At 37.8% G+C, this 26,308-nt stretch overlaps 1 non-coding gene across 1 annotated transcript; it reads right to left on the bottom strand.

The window, feature by feature from the left end:
- Positions 1–20,873: 20,873 nt before the first annotated feature.
- On the bottom strand, positions 20,874–20,980 carry LOC141654193 (small nucleolar RNA R71). Its single transcript, XR_012547757.1, has one exon. It is a non-coding gene; the product is annotated as a small nucleolar RNA R71 (small nucleolar RNA).
- Between the last annotated feature and the right edge of the window lie 5,328 nt (positions 20,981–26,308).

Raw genomic sequence — 26,308 nt, 5'->3', positions numbered from 1 at the left:
ATTCTTATGAGTCGATTCTTTGACTAGAGACTGTTCGCCCAAGTTGGCACAGTTTCTGATTGGCTTTGATTTATGCTCTACGACTGTCGTAACTAAAGTCAAAAGGGTATCTTTTGGGTCATGATGAACTGTGGCTATACGAAGGGAATAGTGCGATAGGAATTGTCCATCCCCTTGTCAGGGTTATCTAAATCTCAGGGCCACTCGATGAGCAGTGAACTGAAAATGTGTGGCCACGCTCGGAAGGTATCTACGGTAGATAATTCCGGTCAAACAGTTACTCTCCAGATCGAGGAAACCACTCAAGATATGATCAAATGCAGGTACGACCTGCAAGACACCTTGCATAGAGTGGGAGATAGTAATAGGACAAGAGAATTGGTGACGCACACTTGTCTCAGACAAGTGGGAGATTGTTGGAGTAAGTGTCCTCAATAATAGTGCGATCACATTAATAAATCCCATAATAAGAATACGTAAGGGATGATTCAATTATATAGTCAACTGATCAACATTAATCGGTAATGATTGGCTAACTAGAGTTTGACATTACTGTCGTTTCACGGTGGTGATCAGTTGATCCCTTAAAGTCACACCTAAAGGACGATTCCCAAACTGTAAAGTTAATTAATTGTATATCGATATAGATTAATTAATTCCTTAAATTGAACAAATTTTATTTAATAAGAGAGAGTTATATATCTTATTGTAATGTGATTAAATAAGATTCAATTTAGTAATTAATTTGTTATATTACTAAAACTGATTAAAGTTTATGAAACATTTGAGATAAGAGTAATTGGTTAATTATAATTACAAGATGTTGTAGATTACATTAACTAGACTTAATATGACCTATTTTATATACATGTAATTGTGAATTACTTGTTAATTTGTTAAATGTAATTATTTGATTTAAAATGATATTTATTAAGTTAAATATGCATTTAAATTTCTAATGACATGTTACTTGTCACATGTCACAGATTACAATTGACAAAATACAAATTGTAAAATGGAAGTCCATATTAGCATAAGGGAGCCGGTTTTATGGGTGATTTTAGGGTAATGATGGTTGTTATTTTTCATGCAAAAAGACAACATGATTTATCTTACACACCTAAGCTAGTCTATTGTCTTTGGTAAGAGAAAAAGAAAAGACATTACCCTTCCCCATGAGGTTAAAACCGTGCCCCCCTTCCTTTATACTCTAGTGTGGAGTTTCATTCATCATTCATTCTTATTCTTATGAGAAAAACTCTTATGCTCTCTCCCTCTCTCTATATAAAATTGTTTTATGCATAAAAATTGTTCATGAATTCTAATATTACCACAAGATTACTAGTGTAGTAATAATATGAATATTAGAAATAATATTTAAGGTTACTAATTTTATTACCTAGTTAGTAATATGATTAGTGTTATGGGTAATTGTTTTGGGTGCAACAATGAGGAGACATTCTACTTTGAATGTTTGAAGTTTTTGGAGGATCATCCTTTTGTGATATAGCTCAAGAACAAGTGAAGGTAGGAGACCTTACTTGTGCCCAAATTTCGGTCAACATGCATGTAAGTAGAAATCGATTTTTCTCCTTATTTGTTCATTTTATCATGCATGCAACTACATCCACTAGTTTTAAATTAACAAGTTATTTAGATCACCATTAGAAAAGTCTAATAATAGGTATATGAACCTAACACATTTTGGAGAGGGAAAAATCGGAGCTTGGAATCGGTCACTTAGAGATGCGTGAAGTGGCTTCGGAAGGTGTTCAAGAGTTGATTTACGCTAATATAGCTCGATCGACCAAGTTGGCTGCTGAAACTAGTCGATCGAATACTTTATGCTGCTGAAGATCCTCGATCGAGTTGTTACTGAACTCGATCGAGAGAGGGTGTTTTTTGGTTCCTCGATCGAGCACTTAATGTTCCCGATCGAGATGTTTGGTTTGGTTTTCCCTCGATCAAGTGGTTTAGTTCTGCTCGATCGAGTAGGTTCTGCCGTAGGGGTATTTTACGCAAAGATATTTTATTTCCTATCTTTAGAATAAATAGGATGACGGCAGTAGAACAAAACTATCACTTCTTTTACCTTTAATTTATGGATCTGAAAACTTCTTCTTCTTCCCTTTTCTCTCATTCCTTCTTTACACTTTAGACCTAATTACTCAATTGCTACTCTTTTATATCGGTAAACTCGAATCTTTAGTTTAATTATTCATTATTGCAATTATTGTTCTTGCTTTACTCATACTTTTCCTCCTTTTATTCTTTCTCTTTATCTTTCCTAGCAATTTATCCATGTTTAATTCTTTTATTTCATTTATTGTTATTGATTCTTTAATAATTATGCTTAGCTAATTCTCTATGCTAGGACATAGGGGAACCATGGTAATTAGGGAATCATGAATAGGTGATTAGGATTTGGTGTAATTTAGTCTGTGTTGTTAATCATTGCAATTAACTGTAATTAGCTGCTTGAGTCGATGCAATTAGCTAATTTACATCGTTATGCGTTGACCTAGATCTAGAGATTGGAAGGGGTAAGACCTGCAATGAACATTAGGGCATGCTAGTAAAGGGCGAAAGCTAAGCTAGTAATGTTTTAGGGCGAATAGCGGACCGAGAGGACCTTTCCATTACCCTGCAGACCGAATTTATACTGACCTGTGACCCTAGATTGGACTCCTAGAAAACCATGGTGAACCGACTGTCCTAGTTATCTCTCTTTGTTTGCCAATTTATCTGCACTTTAATCCATATCTTTTCTTTGCTCTCTTCCCTTACAACTTTGTAGTTTAGAACTCAAACAATCAAAACCTTCAAGAAACGGTTACCTAGACGGGCTTAGTTTAGCATACATTTTCCCATCTCCCTGTGGATTCGATACTCGACTGCCTCTACTACATTTTATAGGGACCAGTTGGTTTTATTTTTGATAGGGTTGCGACAGCCGTGTCAAATTTTGGCGCCGTTGCCGGGGAGGTGGCGTAATATTGTTGCTTTATTTTAAGTCTGTCTCTCGTCTCAAGGAATTCGTTCCTTGAGACTGATCTCATATTTTTCTCTAGTGCTTTAATTGTGTTGCAGGAAATCTGTCTTAAAAGGGGACATTGTCATACCTGTTGTTCTTTCAACTTTGCTTGTTGAAATGCTGAACATCGCCAGTCACTCGGAACCTACGGTGGATTCTTTGCCTAAAGGTTTCTTGCTTCCTACTACAGATTCGGGCACCTTTGAAATTCATCCATCCTACATACAGTTGGTTGAGAGGAATCTCTTTAAGGGGGTAGCTGGTGAGGATCCATGTAAGCATATAGAGTTGTTTACGGAGTATTGCTCTACCATTCCTTTAGCTGCTGGGGTGACACATGATAGGGTCAAGGGAGTTGTTTTTCCTTTTTCTTTAACTGATGACGCCCGGGAATGGTTGAGAGATTTGGATAGGGAAGCTGCTGGTGTTACTGACTGGAATTCCCTAGCTTTGGCCTTCTATAGAAGGTATTTTCGACCACAGGGCACGAATGCATTAAGAGCCCAAATCACTACATTCACACAACTGCCTACCGAAGATCTGAATGGAGCTTGGACTAGGTTCAATAAACTTGTTCATTCTGTACCTCATCATGGTTTCCAACGGTGGTTCTTATGCACCCAATTTTACAATGGGTTGTATGCTGATCAGAGAGTCATATTGGATAATGCAACCAAAGGGAGATTTCAGAAAAATGTTGAAGATGATAAGGGATGGCATCTTATTGAAGACATGGCCATTCATGTAGCTGAATATAGAAATCTGATAGGAGGTAGACGAGTGAATGAAACAGCTGGTGACTCTTTTGTAGCTGAAGTGGAAATTTCTAATGAGAGGTGTATCAATCCGGAGATTTTGCAAACCATAGGTGAGCATGAGCATGTTCATGCTATGATTGAGCAAGAGGTGATTTGTGGTAGGTGTGGTGCGGAAGGACATTGTATGGCCGAGGTAGAGCGAGTCCGTGCTTACCAATAATTCCAGCAAGGAGTCTCATTCTCTCAATTTTATGACAATATGGCCATAGCAAGTACTCCTAATCCTGTCGATCCGATGCCGCAACAAGATGAACCTTCCTCTATGAATATAGAAATAGCGGAGTTGAAGTCATTGGTACTATCTTTGGCACTTCAACTTCAGAAAAATGTGGAAGAAAATGAGGGTTCTATGAATAAGTTGCAGAATCAAGTCGCGCAACTTACATCTGACCAAATGAACTAAGCAAGTTACATACCTCCTTGTGAACTGATCCATGCGATCAATCTCCAAAGTGGTCTTACTTATGATGGACCAAAAATGCCGGAAAATGCTGATATACTTGTTGTTGAAACTCCAGAAACTGTTTTGGAAGAACACATTGATGACGTCCCTGCTGAACATCGTCCCAATGCTCGATTGAGTGAATCTGGTATTCGATTGAGCAGGTTCTCCTCTGAAATTCCTCAATCGAGTGATGTAAGGTCTCGATCGAGGAGTGCTCAAATTGAAGAACTCGATCGAGAACCTTGTGGTACTCGATCGAGTGGATCCCATGAAGAAAGTGTTCGATCGAGTGAACATTGTACTTGATCGAGTACTAGCAACAGTGGCAACGCTGTTTTGACGTCTAAACTTGCTGCTGGGTCATTTTCCTCTGCTGCGGAGATGCCACGTTTAGACAAAGGTAAAGAGAAAGTCGCAGACCCGCTTATTGTAACTCGAATTCCTTATCCGGGAAGACTGAAAGATGCCAAGGTCGAGCGACAGTACGGTAAATTCGTACATGTGGTCAAGAATCTACAGGTGACCGTCCCTTTTACCGAGCTAATTACCCAGGTAACTTCGTATGCAAAATTTATAAAAGATATCTTGACGCGTAAGAGAGAGCTGAGTGAATTTGAGACTGTTGTATTTATGGAAGAGTCTAGTAACTTGATCCTCAATAAAGCTCCGCTTAAAATGAAAGACCCAGGTAGTTTCTCTATTACCTGTACCATAGGAAATGAAGTGATAGATAAGGCTCTCTGTGACTTAGGGGCCAGTGTCAGCGTCATGCCCTACTCTGTCTGCAAGAAACTTGATATGGGTCACCTTAAAATGACTAATATCACCCTTCAGATGGTTGATATATCGGTTAGACGACCCTTAGGTATCCTAGAAGACGTGCCTGTCAAAGTTGGCAAGTTCTTTATACCAGTAGATTTCATTGTCTTAGACATAGCTGAGGATACCCGGACCCCAATTATACTAGGAAGACCATTCTTATGTACAGCTTGGGCCATTATTGATGTCAAACAAGGGCGTTTGACTCTTGCAGTGGAGGATGACGCTATCACTTTCAGTTTACCTAGTACACTTGCCAGGCCAATGATAGAGGATACTTGTTATTCAGTTGATATCGTTGATGAGTCTGTTTATGAGTTCTGGTCGGATTCCTTGATTAAGGATCCACTGGAAGCTTTGATGTTGCTAGATGAGTGTGCAGATAACTAGAAAAACAATGACGCTGTGTTGGACTTGCTTGAAGCTGCAATAGATGAGCGTGAACTCACCGACGCTGAAGGAGAGAGGGTAAAACAATTGGTAAATACTCTTTGCGCTATGGAGGTAAAGGTACCTGAGCGTAAGCCTCTTCCTTCTCATCTTAAATATGCATTCTTAGATGATACAAAGCAATATCCAGTCATTGTTAGTGCTAAATTAGATGATAAACAGCTGACCGCTTTGTTAGTTGTTCTGAAGAAAAACAAGAAAGCGATGGGTTATTCATTGGATGATATTAAGGGCATCAGCCCTGATATCTTTATGCACAGGATTGAGTTAGAGGAAGATCACAAACCTTGCAGACAGGGTCAGCGCAGGCTGAATCAGAAGATGGAGGATGTTGTGATGGCTGAGGTAATGAAGCTACTCGATGCAGGTATTATCTACTCTGTTGGTCATTCTAAATGGGTGAGTCCAGTTCAGGTGGTTCCCAAGAAAGGAGGAACTACCGTGGTTAAGAATGATAAAGATTAATTGATACCTACTAGAGTTGTGACTTGTTGGCGGATGTGCATAGACTATAGACAGCTAAATGTTGCCACAAAGAAAGATCAGTTTCCCCTTCCTTTCATTGATCAGATGGTAGAAAGGTTAGCCTCTCATAGGTTTTTCTGTTATTTAGATGTTCTTTTCTGTTGGAGTAGTGTCCTCCACAATAAGTGCATTTACATATTAAATCTCGTAAAAGGAATATCGGGGATTTATTTTATTTATTTGTCAGCTGATCGTCGTTAATCGGTAATGATTGGCTGACTAGAGTTTGACATTACTGTCGTGTGACGGCGGTGATCAGCTGATCCCTTTAGGTCACACCTATAGGATGACGCCCAAATAATAAATGATTAGAATTTATTAATTAATTGTTAATTAATTAATTTTATACGATATGTGTATATGTTTTGAGGTGGAATTAATTAGCTATTAAATTTTACAAGAGGTTGTAAAATTAGCTAAATGGGTTAATATTGACACATTGTATGTTGATAAAATGGTCTTATGATTACTTAATAGTTAAGTAGTCATTGGTAGTTAATTTATATTATTTAAGTGTTAAATAAATTAAATTAATATTTAATTATGTAAGATAATTAAATATACGACTTATAAGCATTTGTGGGGCAAATATCGAAAACCGAAATGGACCAAAAGTAGTCCACATATGCTGGTTTTTTGAGGACATCACAAGTGTCCTTTAGGTGGATTTTTCCACTTATAATTGTCCCCTCAAATTGCCTATAAATACCATTGAAACTCCACCATTTCTCTAGTTGGAAAAATTTGAAGAAAAATTGGTCTAGGTTCATATACACTACCTAAAGACCAAATTTTTCTTCTTATTTTGTTCATCTTTTATATCAAAAACATATATAAATATTAACTAATAATATTATCAAAGTAATAATATTTATTAGTACATCATATATACAATTAAACAAGGTTTACTACTACATATATCTAGTTAGTATTGTAGTAGTATTTTGGGTTGATTCTTGGGTGTATCCTTAGGAGACCATCTTTTTGGTGGTTTGTTGTCTTGGAGGATCATCCATTTTCATAGCTCAAGAACAACATCAAGGAAGGAGTCCTTGAGTTGTGTCCAAAACTTGCCTTATATGGAACTTTTGTCTTAAGATGGTTTAATACCATCTTTTATACTTTTATTTGCATGCATGTAGATTTAGACCATTTTAAATTAATTTGTAATTTTAATATCATAAGATGAGTATTAATATGGTCTAAATAACTAACAAGTGGTATCAGAGCATTGTTAAATACATGCATCTTGTCTTAAGACGATTTTAGTAATTTATGAGATAAATTAATAAAATTGATATTATGTTACTAAAATTCGTTTTATCACATAATATAGTCTTGCATGTAAATAATATGGTCTTAGAATGATATGGGACGAAAATTTGATTTTTGTTAAATTTTTCCATTTTTTATAACTTAAAGTGGCATAAAATTGAGTAAAAATGCATTAAAATTAATTAAGAGTTAATTTAATTTGGTTGCATGTTAATTTTATGCATATTTATTTATAAATAACCACATGCATGTTCTATTTATGAGATAAGTAGATACTTTAGGTTAATGTGATTAATTTAGGTAGTTTATTGATTTTTATTTGATAAAAATGGGTAAATAATGGTTATTTTGTAAATAAATATTGATTTAACTTTAGGGCTCGAAATTTCTGAATTTTTAGCTCCTGGAAATTGTTCCAAAATGTACAAAATTTTATTTTAAGTCATTTCAATTTTTATGGTTTGATTTAGAATTAAATCGTAAAAATTATCGCTTTACCGATTAAATTGTGAAATCGTTTTAAATAAATTTCAAAAACAAAAATTTTCACTTGCATGGCATTTTTGGTGTAAGACCAGAATATTCATGGTTTTGAAATTTATTTTTCCATAAATTTTTATATTAAATGGAATTTTTGTATGATAATTGTGAATTATTATATCATTTTTTGTCACAATTGTTTTTTTAATTCCCATATAAATTCAAGATAATTGTTGAGAATAATTATTTTGATATTAGACCAGATTAGAATGATGAGTAAGTCTTAAAAGTGTTTTAAGAATTGATTATGAATTTTTCATTGGTAAAAAATTCCGTCAAAGCAAGCTCAAATGATCGTTGTTGGTAAGTTAGACGATTTGGCATGTCATTTTTCATAATGCATTTTATTATTCATTTAGATGAATATTTTTTTTAGAATTATAATTATGTAATTTTTCCTAATATGGCCATAGGTAGAAGTTGGTATTTCCCGAAATGTAAGGGAATATTGACTTGTTTTGTAATTAATTGCGATTTCGCATCGCCTAATTTGTAATTAATTAATAGTTTTATTTTAATTTTATTACAAATTGTATAATAGGGTATTGTTATGTAATTTAATTATTAGTAATTAGATGAAGCTTCTAAAGACGAGTTTTCATGAAGACGGTGTTTTTCGGAAGGCGTTAAAAATCCTAAAGAAGGAGGCCAATTTATGAAGACTCAAGGGACCAAGGAGTTGGTTTCCGAAGTGTAATAATTTTAGTTAATTAGATTAACTAGGTGGCCATATTAGGACTTGTTTGTTTTAATTCTTCTATGCATTCATGCCAAATCGTCACTACATGTTTTATTTTTTTTGTTGTTATCGATTTAATCGTCTAGCATTCACCAATTTTGTTCACTTAAAAGTGATAGACAATTAAATTGATAAGATCTCCCACATTTGTTTAAAATTGAGATTAAGCCTTACCAAATAATAGCACCTATGAATCCCTTCTTCATTAGAGGTAGGTTCGGATCACCGAGGTACACTCTTTTTACATTGGGTAAGTAGGGTAATAAAAGTTATTACGCGTGAAAATTGGTTGGACTCAACGGGATAAATATGGGTTGAATCGGTCCACCGTGCCCATATTTATTCTGGGGCTAAAAGATAGATTTTAAGAAAATCCGTCAACCAAGAGTTCTAGTAGTAGAATCAGTCAAAATGTTGACTCACCAAATTTATATAAATATGGGTTGAATCGGTCCACCGTGCCCGTGTTTATATAAAATTGGATCTTGGAATCATTTATATAATTCAGTGGGAGATCATTATATAAATGGGAACTTGTTAAATAGTTTCACAAGTTAAATATTTATAAACGATAAATGTTAATCTTTCCTTTATTTCCTTTGTAGTAATCAGGATGACTTCTACTAGTGAAACCGCCACCATAGCTAGAGATTCATGGCTACATTCTTTTATGGACAAATATGTATTAAAAGCCGACGGTAGTAATTTTAAAGATTGGGAGGAACAACTTCGATTAGCTGCCGCAGGTGATGGCAAATTACGCTACCTTGTCGATCCCTCTCCCCCTTCGCCTAGTACTAGGGCCACTGCCGATGTAAGAGAGGCTTTTTCAAATTATCAAAAGGAATCCGCTGCAATAAAAAATGTTTTGATTTTTTCAATGGATCCTGCTTTACAAAGGCAATGTGTCAAGTTTCGCGATGCATATGAAGTATTCTCGAGGCTTTCTACTATGTTTTCTCAAGCCCCGAGAATAATTCAGTATGACACCGCTGTTCGTTTCTTTGAGGCTAACCTCAAAGATGGTCAACCTGTAAGTTCACACGTACTTAAAATGATTGAGTACGTGGAAACTTTAGAGGGGTTGGGATGCAAGATCCCCGACGAACTTATGGTGGACCGAGTGCTCCACTCTCTCTCGCACGTCAAGGGATTTACCCAATTTAGGATAAATTACAATATGACAAACATGAGAAAGAGTTTACATGAGCTCCATTCTCTGCTTGTGCAAGCAGAGAAGGACATGGGATTGAGTGGGAGTACGAGGAAAGATGTGCTTGCGATTAACGTGAAGGGGAAGAAGCAGTTTAAGAGGAACGCAGGTAAGAAGCCCATTCAGGTGGAGGGCAAAGGTAAAGCAATTGCGAATTGCTCTACCAAGCAAAAACCTATAAAGGGTAATCCTCTTAAAGATACTTGTAATTATTGTAATAACAAGGGACATTGGAGACGTAATTGTACAAAGTACCTGGATGACATAAAAGCTGGCATTGTGAAGCCGACATGTAATTTCTCAACTGAATCTTTTATGATAGACATAAATTATGCTTCAAATACAACTTGGGTATTAGATACTGGTTGTGGTTCTCACTTGTGTAATCATTTGCAGGGCCTAAAAAGCATAAGAAAGCTAAACAAGGGTGATGTCGATCTCCGAATGGGAAACGGGTCTAAAGTAGCTGCCGTCTCTGTAGGAACTTATGTACTTAGTTTAGCTTCGGGGTTGGAGTTACATCTTAATAATTGTTATTTTGTACCAACGCTATCTAGAAATATAATATCCGTATCTGTGTTAGACACAGAAGGGTTTTCCTTTGTAATTAAAGACAAGTGTTGTACTTTTTCCCTTAATGGGATTGTATATAGTCAAGCTATTTCAATCAATGGTATTTATATTCTAGATACTTGCAACGATGTTTATCATTTAGATAATAAAAGACTAAAAACAGGTGATCCCGATCAATCTTATTTATGGCATTGTCGCTTAGGACACATTAACGAGAAGCGCATTAAAAAACTAGTGTCGACTGGTGTAATTAAACCTTTTGATTTCGAATCATTTGGTACATGCGAATCTTGTCTTCTTGGCAAGATGACTCGTTCACCTTTTCTAGGAAAAGGATCTCGAGCTAGTGAGTTATTGGGTTTAATACATACTGATGTTTGTGGCCCAATGACAGTAACTGCTAGAGGTAATTATGACTATTTCATTACTTTTACCGATGACATGAGTAGATATGGGTTTATCTACTTAATGAGGTATAAAAGTGAAGCTTTTGATAAGTTCAAAGCGTTTCAGAATGAAGTAGAAAACCAATTAAATAAGAAGATTAAAGCATTACGATCAGATCGTGGTGGGGAATATTTAAGCAATGACTTTAAAGATCACCTTATAAACTGCGGTATTGTATCTCAGTTAACTCCTCCTGGCACACCACAATTAAATGGTGTGGCTGAAAGGAGGAATCGAACTTTATTAGATATGGTTCGATCGATGATGAGTCAAACAGTTACCTAAGTCATTCTGGGGTTTTGCCATTTTGTCTGTTTTGTCAATCACTTAATAAAAGTCCCACTAAAGCAACCGACAAAACTCCATATGAGATATGGAAAGGGAAAGTCCCGAATCTGCGATACATGAAAGTATGGGGTTGTGATGCTTATGTCAAGAGTAAGTCTGACGATAAGCTTGCACCTCGTTCTAAAAAGTGTATTTTTGTAGGCTACCCTAAGGAAACTTGTGGATATTACTTCTACAATAGTAACGAGAACAAAGTGTTTGTAGCTCGTGAAGCTGTCTTTCTAGAAAAAGAGTTTATTTCTAGAAGACAGAGTGGGAGAAAATTTGAACTTGACGAAATTCAAGAGCCACAAACTGATATGAGAATACAGGAAGATGTTCCTTCTACGTCTGAATCAGTTATTGTTCCTTCTAAACCTAGGAGGTCAGAAAGGGTTAGTCGCCAGCCTGATAGATACCTTGGTATTATCGAGGAAGATGGTGACTATGAGGTTTTACTTTTAGAAAGTGATGAACCCAAGACCTATAAAGCAGCTATTATGAGTTCTGACTCTAAGCTATGGCTCGAAGCCATGCAATCCGAAATGGATTCCATGTACGATAATCAGGTATGGGACCTGGTTGACTTACCTAAAGATGTTCGACCTCTTCAGTGTAAGTGGATATTCAAGATTAAAATCGGCATGGATGGACATAAAGATGTCTACAAAGCTAGATTGGTTGCAAAAGGTTTCACTCAGATTCATGGTTTACACTATGATGAAACTTTTGCACCAGTTGCTATGCTTAGATTTGTTCGGATAATGTTAGTGATTGCTGTGATTATGAGATATGGCAAATGGATGTCAAAACCGCTTTCCTGAACGGGTTTTTGGAAGAGGAAGTGTTCATGACACAACCTGAGGGTTTTGTGGATCCTAAAAATCCTAACAAAGTATGCAAACTTAAGAGATCCATTTATGGTCTTAAGCAAGCGTCAAGGAGTTGGAATCATCGTTTTGATCATGTTATTAAACAGAATGGTTTTTCTCGAAGTGTTGAGGAACCATGTTTATACATGAAGTTTAGTGGGAGTAAAGTTGTTTTCTTACTTCTTTATGTGGACGACATATTACTCATTGGGAATGATGTTAATATGCTTGCTTCTGTTAAGAAGTGGTTGGGAAATCACTTCCAAATGAAAGATTTGGGAGAAGCTCAGCGCATCTTGGGTATCCGGATCTATAGAGATAGACCCAAAAGGATATTAGCATTGAGTCAAGAAGCATATATCGATAAGATTCTTGACCGGTTCAATATGAAAAACTCCAAGAGAGGTTTTCTACCTATGGGTAGTGGGATCACTTTGAGTAAGTCATAGTGTCCTACTGAGCCTAAGGATATTGAACGCATGAAATCGATTCCCTATGCTTCCGCTGTTGGATCGATCATGTATGCTATGATGTGTTCTCGTCCTGATGTCTCGTATGCTTTGAGTATGACGAGTCGTTTTCAGAAAACTCCAGGTGAGAGTCATTGGATAGCCGTCAAGAATATTCTGAAGTACTTGAGAAGGACTAAAGATTCATTCTTAGTGTTTGTAGGAGAATCGAATTACGTATAAGAGGTTATACGGATGCCGTTCAAACCGATAGGGATGATTTGAAATCCGAGGCTGGTTTTGTCTTTTTGTTGAACGGAGGGGCGGTTTCTTTGGAGAATTTCAAAGAGTCTCGTGATCTTGATTCTACAACGGAAGTTGAGTACATTGCGGCCTCGAAGGCTGCAAAAAGAAGCCGTTTGGATTAGGCGGTTTTAGAAGGACCGAAAGTAGTTCCGACCGCCGAGATCCTATCACTTTGTATTGTGATAACAGGTGGGGCTATTTTTCAAGCAAAGAGCCCAAGTCTAGTAACAAGTCTAGACATGTACTTAGGAAATTTCATGTAATTAGAGATTTAATCGAAAGGAAAGAAATTACGGTTTGTAAGGTTGGGACGGTGACAACATCGATCCTTTAACCAAGCCATTGTCTCAAGCTAAACATGATAGTCATGTAGTTTCGATAGGGTTGAGACGAATGCCAGAAATGTTGTAAAATATATGATATGTAATAATCAAAATATTGTATTTATTATTTCATATATGATAAGTTGCATTTATCGTTATATTCAGTTTTATGTCTGAATTTATATACTTTGTTTTCTCCAAATAGGTTGTAAAGACAATGTCGAACCCTATTAAGTGAACTGGATTAACATTGTATTTTGTCCCTAGTTACTTAATGAGGTGACGTCTCGGAGTGACTAGATTGTAAGGCGATAGATGACGGTTCGATTTGTCATATGGTCATAGTGATGACTGGTCGATTACATAGGCATATTGTGAGACAATTTGTCGGACAGTGACCGTTTATAGAGTCCTTTTGTTGCTAGGTCGTGGCGAGGATTTCTATTTATTCCTTCGAGTCAATTCTTTAGACTGGTGACTATTTGTCTGAGTTGGTACGGTTTTCCGGTGACTTTGGTTTTTGTTCTAAGTCGCACCGTAAAAGGAGGCCGATGAGCATTTACTTTGGTCATTGTGATCAGATCGAATGAAGAAAATAGGTCAACAAGATTGTCCTTTTAAGTCATATTTTATCTCAAGGCCACTCGAGGAGAGATGACTGTGAATGCGTGGCCACGCTCGGATGCGATCTATAGTAGATTATCCGGTCGATGGTCATTCTCCGATCGAGGAAACCACTTTATGATATGATCACGTGCAAGAACGACCTGAAAGACATCTTGCATTGAGTGGGAGATATTATTGGACAAGAGAATTGGTAACGCACACTTGTGTCAGACAAGTGGGAGATTGTTGGAGTAGTGTCCTCCACAATAAGTGCGTTTACATATTAAATCTCGTAAAAGGAATATCGGGGATTTATTTTATTTATTTGTCAGCTGATCGTCGTTAATCGGTAATGATTGGCTGACTAGAGTTTGACACTACTGTCGTGTGACGGCGGTGATCAGCTGATCCCTTTAGGTCACACCTATAGGATGACGCCCAAATAGAATAAATTAATTGTTTGTATGAGATACGAGATAATTAATTCCTTGTATTATTTGACTCTTAGTTAGTCACATAAATGTATTATTTGATGACGGGTTACAAACTCGGGACAAAGAGATTTATTATTTAATTATGAGATATTTAAATAATAAATGATTAGAATTTATTAATTAATTGTTAATTAATTAATTTTATACGATATGTGTATATGTTTTGAGGTGGAATTAATTAGCTATTAAATTTTACAAGAGGTTGTAAAATTAGCTAAATGGGTTAATATTGACACATTGTATGTTGATTAAATGGTCTTATGATTACTTAATAGTTAAGTAGTCATTGGTAGTTAATTTATATTATTTAAGTGTTAAATAAATTAAATTAATATTTAATTATGTAAGATAATTAAATATACGACTTATAAGCATTTGTGGGGCAAATATCGAAAACCGAAATGGACCAAAAGTAGTCCACATATGCTGGTTTTTTGAGGACATCACAAGTGTCCTTTAGGTGGATTTTTCCACTTATAAATGTCCCCTCAAATTGCCTATAAATACCATTGAAACTCCACCATTTCTCTAGTTGGAAAAATTTGAAGAAAAATTGGTCTAGGTTCATATACACTACCTAAAGACCAAATTTTTCTTCTTATTTTGTTCATCTTTTATATCAAAAACATATATAAATATTAACTAATAATATTATCAAAGTAATAATATTTATTAGTACATCATATATACAATTAAACAAGGTTTACTACTACATATATCTAGTTAGTATTGTAGTAGTATTTGGGTTGATTCTTGGGTATATCCTTAGGAGACCATCTTTTTGGTGGTTTGTTGTCTTGGAGGATCATCCATTTTCATAGCTCAAGAACAACATAAAGGAAGGAGTCCTTGAGTTGTGCCCAAAACTTGCCTTATACAATGTAAGGAACTTTTGTCTTAAGATGGTTTAATACCATGTTTTATACTTTTATTTGCATGCATGTAGATTTATACCATTTTAAATTAATTTGTAATTTTAATATCATAAGATGAGTATTAATATGGTCTAAATAACTAACAAGTATTCAGGGTTCTTTCAGATCCCTATTCATCCGGATGATCAGGAGAAGACTACTTTCACTTGTCCTCAAGGTTTTTTTACTTATCGTAGAATGGCTTTTGGTTTGTGTAATGCCCCTGCCATCTTTCAAAGGTGCAAGATGGGGATATTTTCTTAGTATATAGAGTCTATTATGGAGGTCGTTATAGACGATTTTAGCGTCTATGGAAGTGATTTTTATAACTGCTTGTCTAACCTTGATAAAGTGTTGCAGGGCTGCATTAAGGTTAATCTCGTGCTTAACTTGGAGAAGTGACGCTTTATGGTCAACGAGGGAGTTTTCTTAGGGCACTTAGTTTCTGATAGGGGCATCGAGGTGGATAAGGCAAAGGTGCAAGTGATTCAGCAATTGCCTCCTCCTGTTAATGTTAAAGGAGTGAGGAGTTTCCTTGGTCATGCTGGCTTTTATCGCCGGTTCATCAAGGATTTTTCAAAAATTGCTAAACGACTTACACAGGTGTTGCTTAAGGATGCCCCCTTTGTTTTTACTGATGAGTGTCTTTCTGCTTTTAACTGGTTGAAGCAGGCCTTGATTTCAGCACCGATTATCCAACCTCTCAACTGGGAGTTGCCATTTGAGATTATGTGCGATGCTAGTGATTATGCACTAGGAGCGGTGTTAGTCCAGCGGAAACACAAGGCTTTAAATGCGATCTACTATGCGAGCCGAACTCTGGATGAGGCTCAAGTGAAGTACACCACTACTGAGAAGGAGCTGTTTGCTGTGGTTTATGCGCTGGAGAAATTTCGCTCTTATCTGATAGGGTCAGAAGTTACTGTTTTTACTGACCATGCAGCGCTAGGACACCTTCTTGCTAAGAAGGAAGCTAAACCATGATTGTTGAGATGGATACTTCTTCTTCAGGAGTTTGATCTGACGATCAAAGATAAGACGGGCGCGGAGAATGTAGTAGCTGATCACCTGTCGCGGTTACCGCAGCAGGAGCGAAAGGATCCTTTACCTATTAATGATTCTTTCCCGGATGATTCTTTATTTGCAGTTTTTATTAATAATAACCATGATCCATGGTATGCAGATTTGGCTAACTACGTTGTCACTGGCGAGCTGCCACCTGACCTGTCTTATCAGCAGAGGAAGCGGTTCCTTTACAATGCCAAGCAATACTTTTGGGATGATCCTTATTTATTTTAGGAGTGTGCAGACGGTCTTTACAGACGGTGTATTCCACAGTGGGAGACTAAAGCAATCCTAGAAGGTTGTCATTCGTCCTCTTATGGTGGTCACCACGGTCCGTCGCGAACCGTGGCTAAGGTATTTCAATCTGGTTTTACGGGCCTACCTTATTTGCAGATGCTAAAGTGTTTGTTGCAGCTTGTGATGCTTGCCAGCAATCGGGGAATATTTCTAAGAGACATGAGATGCCTCAAAACGGCATTTTATAGGTCGAGGTTTTTTATGTCTGGGGCATTGATTTCCAAGGACCATTCCCGTCTAGTAAAGGTAACAGGTATATTTTGGTAGTTGTGGATTATTTGTCTAAATGGGTGGAAGCCATTGCTTCACCTAACTGTGATGCCAAGACCGTGATTAGGATGTTTAAAAAGATTATTTTCCCCCGATTTTGTGTCCCTAGGGTCGTCATTAGTGATGGGGGAATGCACTTTAAAGAAAAGAAACTTGCAGCTATACTGTCTAAAGTCGGTGTCCAACATCATCAGGGTTTGGGGTATCATCCTCAAACTAGTGGGCAGGTTGAGGTCTCTAATAGGGAAATAAAAGAGATTTTAGCTAAAGTTGTCTTGAAATCACGGAAGGATTGGAGTCTTAAATTAGATGACACATTGTGGCCATATCGGACTGCCTTTAAAACACCGATTGGTGCATCACCATATCGGTTGGTTTATGGGAAGTCCTGTCATTTACCTGTTGAACTAGAGTGTATGTCTTGGTCGGCCATTTGTGAGTTAAATTATAATCCTAAGTTGTGTGGTGAGAATCGTTTGTTACAGCTAGATGAGCTGGAAGAGTTCAGGCTAAATGCATATGATAGCTCGCGCATCTACAAGGAGAAAACGAAGAGATGGCACGATAAAAGTATCATACCTCGAGAATTCCATGTCGGGCAGAAGGTGTTGCTGTTTAATGCCCGACTGCGCTTGTTCCCTGGTAAGCTGAAGTCCAGGTGGAGTGGCCCTTATACAGTGACTGCTGTCACCAAATTTGGGTCAGTTGAATTAGAGAATTCCGAAGGTGAAAGATTTAAGGTGAGTGGCCAATATGTGAAGCACTACTATGATGCAAATGACGTGATTGGCAAGGTCGAAGTTCTCTACTTCGACAATCCAGATGAGCCAGATAAATGAAGTCAAAAAGGTCATGCGGGACCTCTTAAACCTGCGCTATCCAGGAGGCAACCCGGCCAGTAATTTGTTGTACTTTTGATAAAACTTTTAGCTGTTTTTGTGTGCTTTAGTTGTTGGTTTTATGAACTTTAGACTGAACGTTTGAGCTTGTTTGGTTGGTTCCGTAGTCTGTCTGTTGCATTTTTACAGGAATCTAACGAGAATGACTCGATCGAGTACCTTATTTACTCGATCGAATATTTTTTCTTCCCATTTTACTCGATCGAGCATCTCCTTTCTTCGATCGAGTACCTGCAAAAGAGGGTAGCTCGATCGAGAGCACTACTTCCTCGTCTGCTGGCCCAAACCACTCGATCGCGTGTCCTATTCCTCGATCGAGTTTTGCTGCTATGCCTCGTGTTCTGTGGTTATTACGGGGCTGTTTACGACCTCCCATGTTGTTGGCTGGTTTGGGGAGGTCGTTAGTTTACGTCATCTTGTAAGTTTTCCGCGATTCCTTCTTCCTCTCTCGTCAGTTTGCATTTCCTTTCCCTATTTTTAGTACAATTAGGACATTGTACGGTTTGGTTTGGGGAGGGTATGCATCCATATTTGTGTCTGCATAGTGTCTTTAATGCATTTCAATTTGCACGTTTATTTTCGCAAATATCGTAAAATTTCGAAAAATTTCGAAAAATTTCACGTTTACTTTTGCATTTAGGTTGAGTCGGAACGATAGAACCTTTATGCTACTTTAAGTCTCATGTGACCATTATTTGAGCATATTTAGTCCCCGAATTAGCCTCGTTCCTATGCTTTTTAGTGCATATTTGGGTCATTTACTATCTTTAGTCCTTTAGTTTGCATATTCTTTGAGGTTTTGTTTCCTTGGTAGGAGAGGAGTGCAAACCTTGCATTTTCATGGCAAAATAGAGCTAAATTGATCGAATTTAATGACCAAGCATCAAAGAGAAGACAAGACAAGAAGCCTTTGTACATATTATAGTAGATGGGCAATGATGAAGAAATCCTTGCATCCCCGACTAAATCCCGGAGGATTATTGGAAGAAGAGAGGAAGAAAAGAAGAAAAGGAAGGCTGGGACGAGATCCGCTCGTCCAACCATAAAGACGCCCGTCCAAGACTGAGAATCCGAGCGTCTTTACCATAGGGACGCCCGTCCACAAGACTCCCTGGACGCTCGTCCAAGCCAGCAGGCCGCCCGTCCAGCCACCCCAGAATCCGCTCGTCCCAACTCTTGGACGCCCGGATTGTGTTACAGACCCACACGTCCTCTTCCTCCCTCCATTGAAGATGCGCATATTTTCGGAAGACTAGCAAAAAGGAGACCGGCATCTCTTTTGACAGGAGCGATTCCTGAAGGCCTTAATCATCATTTAAGCCCTTAGTAAACCCTAATTTGTGTACCTAATCCCCACTATAAATACCCCATTAGTCTAATTAGATTAATCATGTTCTTCTTATCAATCTTTAGTGTAGTTTATATCATTCTAATCTCTCTTTAATCTTGTAATAAACTTCTAATCAAGTCTTAATACAAATCTCATTTCCTTAATTTCTCTTTTGTTCATCTTTTATTTTGGGTAATTGAAGATTATTTGGGTTTATTGGGAGATTGACAACCTTCCATCAATCATCAAGTACTTCTATTATTCTTTGCTTTATTTTGGAATCATCACTAGGTATAAATCTCTTAATCCTTGTTTTAATTATTGTTAATCATCTTCATTTATTCATCATGTTTTGCTTTGTTAATATGATTGACAACCTTGTTAACATGTTAAACTTGATAATGAGTGAGTAGTTTCCTTAACTAGGGTTAATGGGTAATTAGGGGAAACCAACATGGGGGATGATTCATGCTTAATTTAATATGTTTTCATAATTTATTTGCTTGCTTGTTGTGATCTCAACTTATGCACATGTTATGTTTGATGAAATGCGAGCCTATGAATCCTTGCATTTTTTACCCATCACTTACCTTTTCAATGAGACTTGTAAGACATAAACCAACTCGAGTCTCATTAGACCATGCATATAGTTGAGTAGGAAGGATTAAGTCGACTTGTAGGTGTTGTACAATCTAATCGATTCGGCTCCGGGACCCAAACCTTCCTAGGATTGTAAGATATAAACCAACTCGATCCATCACAACAATAATTGCTTGCTTATAATTTGAGAATATGTTTGTATGATCAATTCCCATGAATCCCCTATGACCCCATGACACCCTAGTGCCTTTAATCAATTGTTTACATCTCATTTTAATCATCTTGCTTGTTTACTTTTATTGCTATTTAGTTTAGTGATCTTCTTATCTCAACCCAAATTGTGACACCCCTAGACACCGCTACTTGCAATCGAAAATCCTACATCAATACCCGTCCCATGGGATCCGACCTTTACTTGCCTCTTTACTAATAGTAGAGGTGTTTGTGAAGTTATAAATATTGTTTTGGTCTAGGTGCTCCTAATGACAAGTAACCGAAAATTAAGCTCCAAGTGAGTTCGACCAAAAAATGGCGCCGTTGCCGGGGACGGTGTTAACTTGATTTGATTTTCTTAGATTGTTATTAGTTGTGTCTTTCTTTGCCTTGGGGAAGTAAAACTTCTCAAGGTTTGTTCTAATTGTTTTCGAGTTGTTTGATATTTTGCATGTCTAGAAGATCACAAGGTAACTTGTTACCCATTGATCACGAAATTGAAAGGACTTTGACCACCAATAGAAGACTTGCTAGAGGTACATTGAGAGGTATTGGTGAGGTTGTAGATATTCAACCAAATACTATTGAGTTTATCAACCCTTTTGCAAGAGAAGGTGAGGAGAACCCAACACCAAATCAATCACAAAATCAACCCACAATGCCTAAATTTTCATCACATTCCGTACCAACCGAGGAGAACCTACCCAATGGTACTCCCCCACCACAACACTTAACCGGAAATTTCATTGCAAAATCCGCATTTATTCAATTAGTCGAAAGAAGCCAATTTGGGGGGATGCCTAGTGAAGACCCTCATTCCCACATGAAGACTTTTTGTGACTATTGTGATGCGATTTCACAAACCGGTGTAACTCAAGACCAAATTCGATGGGTCTTATTTCCTTTTTCTCTAATTGGCACCGCAAAACAATGGTTGAAAAGCCTTGATAAAGCTACTCTTGGAATTGACTCTTGGAAGAAGTTGGCTCTAGCTTTCTACAAAAAATTCTACCCTCCGGAAAAGACTAACATGCTAAGAGCTCAAATTACGGGTTTTAAGCAAAGGGATGAAGAATCTTTGTATGAAGCTTGGGAGCGATTCAAAGGAATTTGTCGCTCATGTCCTCATCATGGACTTAGCGAGTGGTTCTTGGTACAACAATTTTGGAATGGTCTTTATGAAGACTCAAGAAACATTCTCAACATGGGATCAAATGGTATGTTCACCGAAGTTGACGATAATCAAACTTGGAACAAGATTGAGGAAATGGCGGTCCATAACTCACAATATAGTAGACCTCGCAAGGCTACTAGAGGAGGAAAGCATGAAGTGGACTCTATTACTCAATTGGGTGCTCAACTTAGTGCTCATATTGATACCATTAACTTAAAGTTTGAGAAGGCCATGGCTAAACTTGAAGAAGCCTCAAAATCACCAAAGCATCATGTTAATGCCATGGTAGCATCTTCATCAATCCCAAGTGGGATATGTGAGAATTGTGGAACTTTGGGACATGACCAAAGTAAATGTAGGGGAACAAATGAACAAGTGAATGCTTTTCAAGCATACAAGAGTGGTACCCCTTATTCCAACTATTACAATGAAAACACCAAATTTCACCCAAATCTCTCATACAAAAGCCAAAATGTTCAAAACCCTCAACAAACATACACCCCACCTCCCATGAGAAACCAAAATCAAAGACCCTTTTACAACCAAAACCAAGGTTATCAAAATCAAACTCCATACAATCAACAAAATGACCAAGGTTTTGATGTTCAAAAAGCGGTCCTCCAAATGCAAAAGAATCAACAAGAATTTTTCACTCAAATGCAAAAAGATAGCCAAACAAAAGACATCACCATCAACAACATCCTAGCCCACACAAAAATGTTGGAAACTCAATTGACCCAACTAGCATCTTCAAACTCTCAAAGACAAAAGGGGCAATTACCACCTCAAGGTAATCCCCCAAGACATGAAACGGTTAGTGCCATTCACTTGAGAAGTGGTACGAGATATGAAGGACCAAAGAAGCAAGTTGAGGATGAAGTTGTGGAAGCTAGTGACAAAGAAGGAGTTTTGCAAAACTCTAAGGAAAATGAACCAACAAATCAAGAAGTTTCAAAGAAAAGTGAAGAAAAGGCCAAGGAGAAGGAGCCCGTTGTGGTTAGACTTCCATTCCCGAGTCGTCAAGCTAAGCCTAAGTTTGATGACCAACTTGGAAAATTCATGGAAATTGTGAATAATTTGGAAGTCTCGATTCCTTTCACGGAATTAATCAATCACGTACCGGCCTATGAAAAGTACATGAAGGACATCCTTACGAAAAAGAAGTCAATCCGGAAGCTTGAAACTATCGCCTTCACTAAGGTGAGTAGTGCAATCCTTCAAGGGAGTTCACCTCCAAAACTTAGAGACCCGGGAAGCTTCTCAATACCGTGTACCATTGGCGACACCACGATCAACAAGGCTTTGTGTGATCTAGGAGCAAGCGTGAGTGTTATGCCGTATTCGGTTAGTAAACGGCTAGGGATGGGAGAGCTTAAATGTACCAACATCACACTCCAAATGGCCGATTGATCGACGAAGACACCGTTAGGGATATAAGAAGATGTTCCCGTGAGAATCGGCAAATTCTTCATCCCGGTGGACTTTGTCATTGTTGACATGGAAGAAGACTCCAATATTCCGATCATCCTAGATAGACCTTTCTTGCACACCGCGGGTGCGGTGATAGATGTGAAGCACGGAGAGCTTACTCTAGAAGTGGGAGATGAGACCATAACTTTCAATCTTGACAAGACCATGAGAGCTCCCCGTTTGCATGAACCATGCTTTATGGTTGATCATTATAGCCGGAAGGATGATAGGAAGAAGTCGGAATTCCGATGGAAAAAGAAAATTGATGATGCTCCATTCAATGAGCAAGGGAATAGCAACAAAGAGAGCTTGAAAAGCTCACCCATGACAAGTGAAGAGGATGGCCTCATTGGCCAAAACAAGAAGGAAGGAGAGTTGTCTCTATCAACTCAAGAAATTTTTAATGATCAAGTAAACGAAGTTTGCGGTCTTTGGGATTATGAGTTCGAAGGGATATTCAATCCCTATATTGGTAATGCTATGAACCAAGACCATCATGGAGAACAACAAGTGCAAAAATCTATTGAGGACCTTTATCATGACAATGAACAAGCTTTCGACTACTTCTTCAAGGTGTTGAGTAACATCAACAACACCTTGAACATGCCCCCTTGACATCTCACATTGGATGAGAGTTTGGTGGAGTCCTCCCTAAACCACCATTTGTAAATATTCTAACTCCCTAACTTGCATTTCAATTATTACATTGCATTTTTGTCATTTTTGGATTTATATTTTTGTGCCTTGATCAAGATATTCATCATTTTGAGAGAAGTGAGGGAGGGACTTATGATTTCATTAATGTGTAGTGCTTTGACTTAGTGTGGGGATAGCAATTGCCTAGGCTATTCATGCCTTTGTAGTGCCCCTATAATGAAGAACACGAGAACTGATGATTGAAAATGATACGGGTTATGCAGTACCCACGGATGGACCTGAATCCGTGCGGACAAGGAGGAATCCGAGCGTCCAAAAGGAGAATCCGCTCGTCCTGAAGAACCCGAGCATCCAATGTCACCAGACGCTCGTCTGGCAGAGCTGCAAAATTCAAAAAACTGGTCTGACACGGAATCCGAGCGTCCCAATTAAGAATCCGCTTGTCTGATTCTGGACGCTCGTCTTACAGAGAAGACGCTCGTCTTTCTGCTGTTGAATTTTAAAGCTTCTCCCTGTAACAGAATCCGAGCGTCAATCCAGGAAGACGCTCGTCTCAAATTAAAAGATCTGCTCGTCCAACCATAAAGACGCCCATCCAAGACTGAGAATCCGAGCGTCTTTACCATAGGGACGCCCGTCCACAAGACTCCCAGGACGCTCGTCCAAGCCAGCAGGCCACCCGTCCAGCCACCCCAGAATCCGCTCGTCCGGACCCTTGGACGCCCGGATTGTGTTACAGACCCACACGTCCTCTTCCTCCCTCCATTGAAGATGCGCATATTTTCGGAAGACTAGCAAAAAGGAGACCGGCATCTCTTTTGAGAGGAGCGATTCCTGAAGGACTTAATCGGCATTTAAGCCCTTAGTAAACCCTAATTTGTGTACCTAATCCCCACTATAAATACCCCCATTAGTCTAATTAAATTAATCATGTTCTTCTTATCAATCTTTAGTGTAGTTTATATCATTCCAATCTCTCTTTAATCTTGTAATCAACTTCTAATCAAGTCTTAAGACAAATCTCATTTACTTAATTTCACTTTTGTTCATCTTTTATTTTGGGTAATTGAAGATTATTTGGGTTTATTGGGAGATTGACAACCTTCCATCAATCATCAAGTACTTCTATTATTCTTTGCTTTATTTTGGAATCATCACTAGGTATAAATCTCTTAATCCTTGTTTTAATTATTGTTAATCATCTTCATTTATTCATCATGTTTTGCTTTGTTAATATGATTGACAACCTTGTTAACATGTTAAACTTGATAATGAGTGAGTAGTTTCCTTAACTAGGGTTAATGGGTAATTAGGGGAAACCAACATGGGGGATGATTCATGCTTAATTTAATATGTTTTCATAATTTATTTGCTTGCTTGTTGTGATCTCAACTTATGCACATGTTATGTTTGATGAAATGCGAGCCTATGAATCCTTGCATTTTTTACCCATCACTTACCTTTTCAATGAGACTTGTAAGACATAAACCAACTCGAGTCTCTTTAGACCATGCATATAGTTGAGTAGGGAGGATTAAGTCGACTTGTAGGTGTTGTACAATCTAATCGATTCGGCTCCGGGACCCAAACCTTCCTAGGATTGTAAGATATATACCAACTCGATCCATCACAACAACAATTGCTTGCTTATAATTTGAGAATATGTTTGTATGATCAATTCCCATGAATCCCCTATGACCCCATGACACCCTAGTGCCTTTAATCAATTGTTTACATCTCATTTTAATCATCTTGCTTGTTTACTTTTATTGCTATTTAGTTTAGTGATCTTCTTATCTCAACCCAAATTGTGACACCCCTAGACACCGCTACTTGCAATCGAAAATCCTACATCAATACCCGTCCCCTGGGATCCGACCTTTACTTGCCTCTTTACTAATAGTAGAGTTGTTTGTGAAGTTATAAATATTGTTTTAGTCTAGGTGCTCCTAATGACAAGTAACCGAAAATTAAGCTCCAAGTGAGTCCCACCAGAGTCTTTTACCCTTGCCTTGCATATTCTTAACATTCTTATTGGCATGGTAATTTGCATAATCTTCGAGTTTTTGGTTTGAACTTATCTGAACGAATAGACTTGACTCTCTTATTGGCAAGCTACATATACATTCTAAGATTTAGAGCTTGATAAACTGGTGACATTCATGACCAGTTCAATATAGGATGTGAGTAGTACTCTCTATAAGACATGTAACATCAATTTGCACGTGCATGACACTCTTTTCTCGATACCTGTATGCATTCGGTTTGCGGTGGTGACACACGTGGAGAGGTAACTTACAATCCTTCTTTTATTACTACCCATAAACTTCACATTAGCCAAATTTGCCTTTTGACCCCCTAACTACATCCAAATTTAGCCTGCCCTGTCAAGCTAGTTGCGTGGTTATTGTGGGTATGCTGTAATCCATGTCGGATTTGGTTCGCTTCGAAAGATCTGAAGTTGGTAGTGAATGAAGAAGAAAAAAAGTGAAATGAAAAAAAAAAGAAATGAAAAAAGAAATTTGAAAGAATGAAAAATGATGAAAAAGAAAAATCATATGGAAAAAGGATTGTTGATAATACTCCCATGCTTATCATTATTTCCTATGGGGTGTCTTTTGTTGATGTGAGTGATGTTTTGCCACAATGGCACTGTTCTATATCTCGTATAGAGTAGTGAAGCGGAATGTGATATTTATTTGGTTTTGGTTGTACTAGCTTGGCTTACCTCCACTTATCCAAATTTATTTTGCCCCTTCTTACCCAATTGCCTCACCTCACATTATATGTAAGTCCTCGACGTGTGTCTTGGTCCTGATTAGTTTAAGTGCATATGTACGGTCGGTAGAAATCGGTTTCATGTCAGCTGCATGCATGTTCTTAGAGGTCGAGTTAGGTGAGTGTCTTTACTTTTTTCTATCTCATACATTTATACTCACCCTATGCTTAATTTGTGTGATGAGCGACCCGTGAGAGTCCGATATATATGAGTCTTGCAAGGTCGGCGGTTCAGTAGTTTAAAGCATTGATTTAACTCGTTTGCACTAATCTTTCGCCACGTTGTTGCTTGTTGCATTAAATTGGCTTTGGTGGACAATTTTTAGCTGGTAAGTTGGTCTCGTTCCATTAGTTGTGTTTAGTTGCATTCATAGTTTGCATAGGAA

Source organism: Silene latifolia, chromosome 4 (genome assembly GCF_048544455.1).
Source record: "Silene latifolia isolate original U9 population chromosome 4, ASM4854445v1, whole genome shotgun sequence".
Classification (NCBI taxonomy): Eukaryota; Viridiplantae; Streptophyta; class Magnoliopsida; order Caryophyllales; family Caryophyllaceae; genus Silene; species Silene latifolia.
This window is presented reverse-complemented; position numbering and strand designations above follow the sequence as displayed.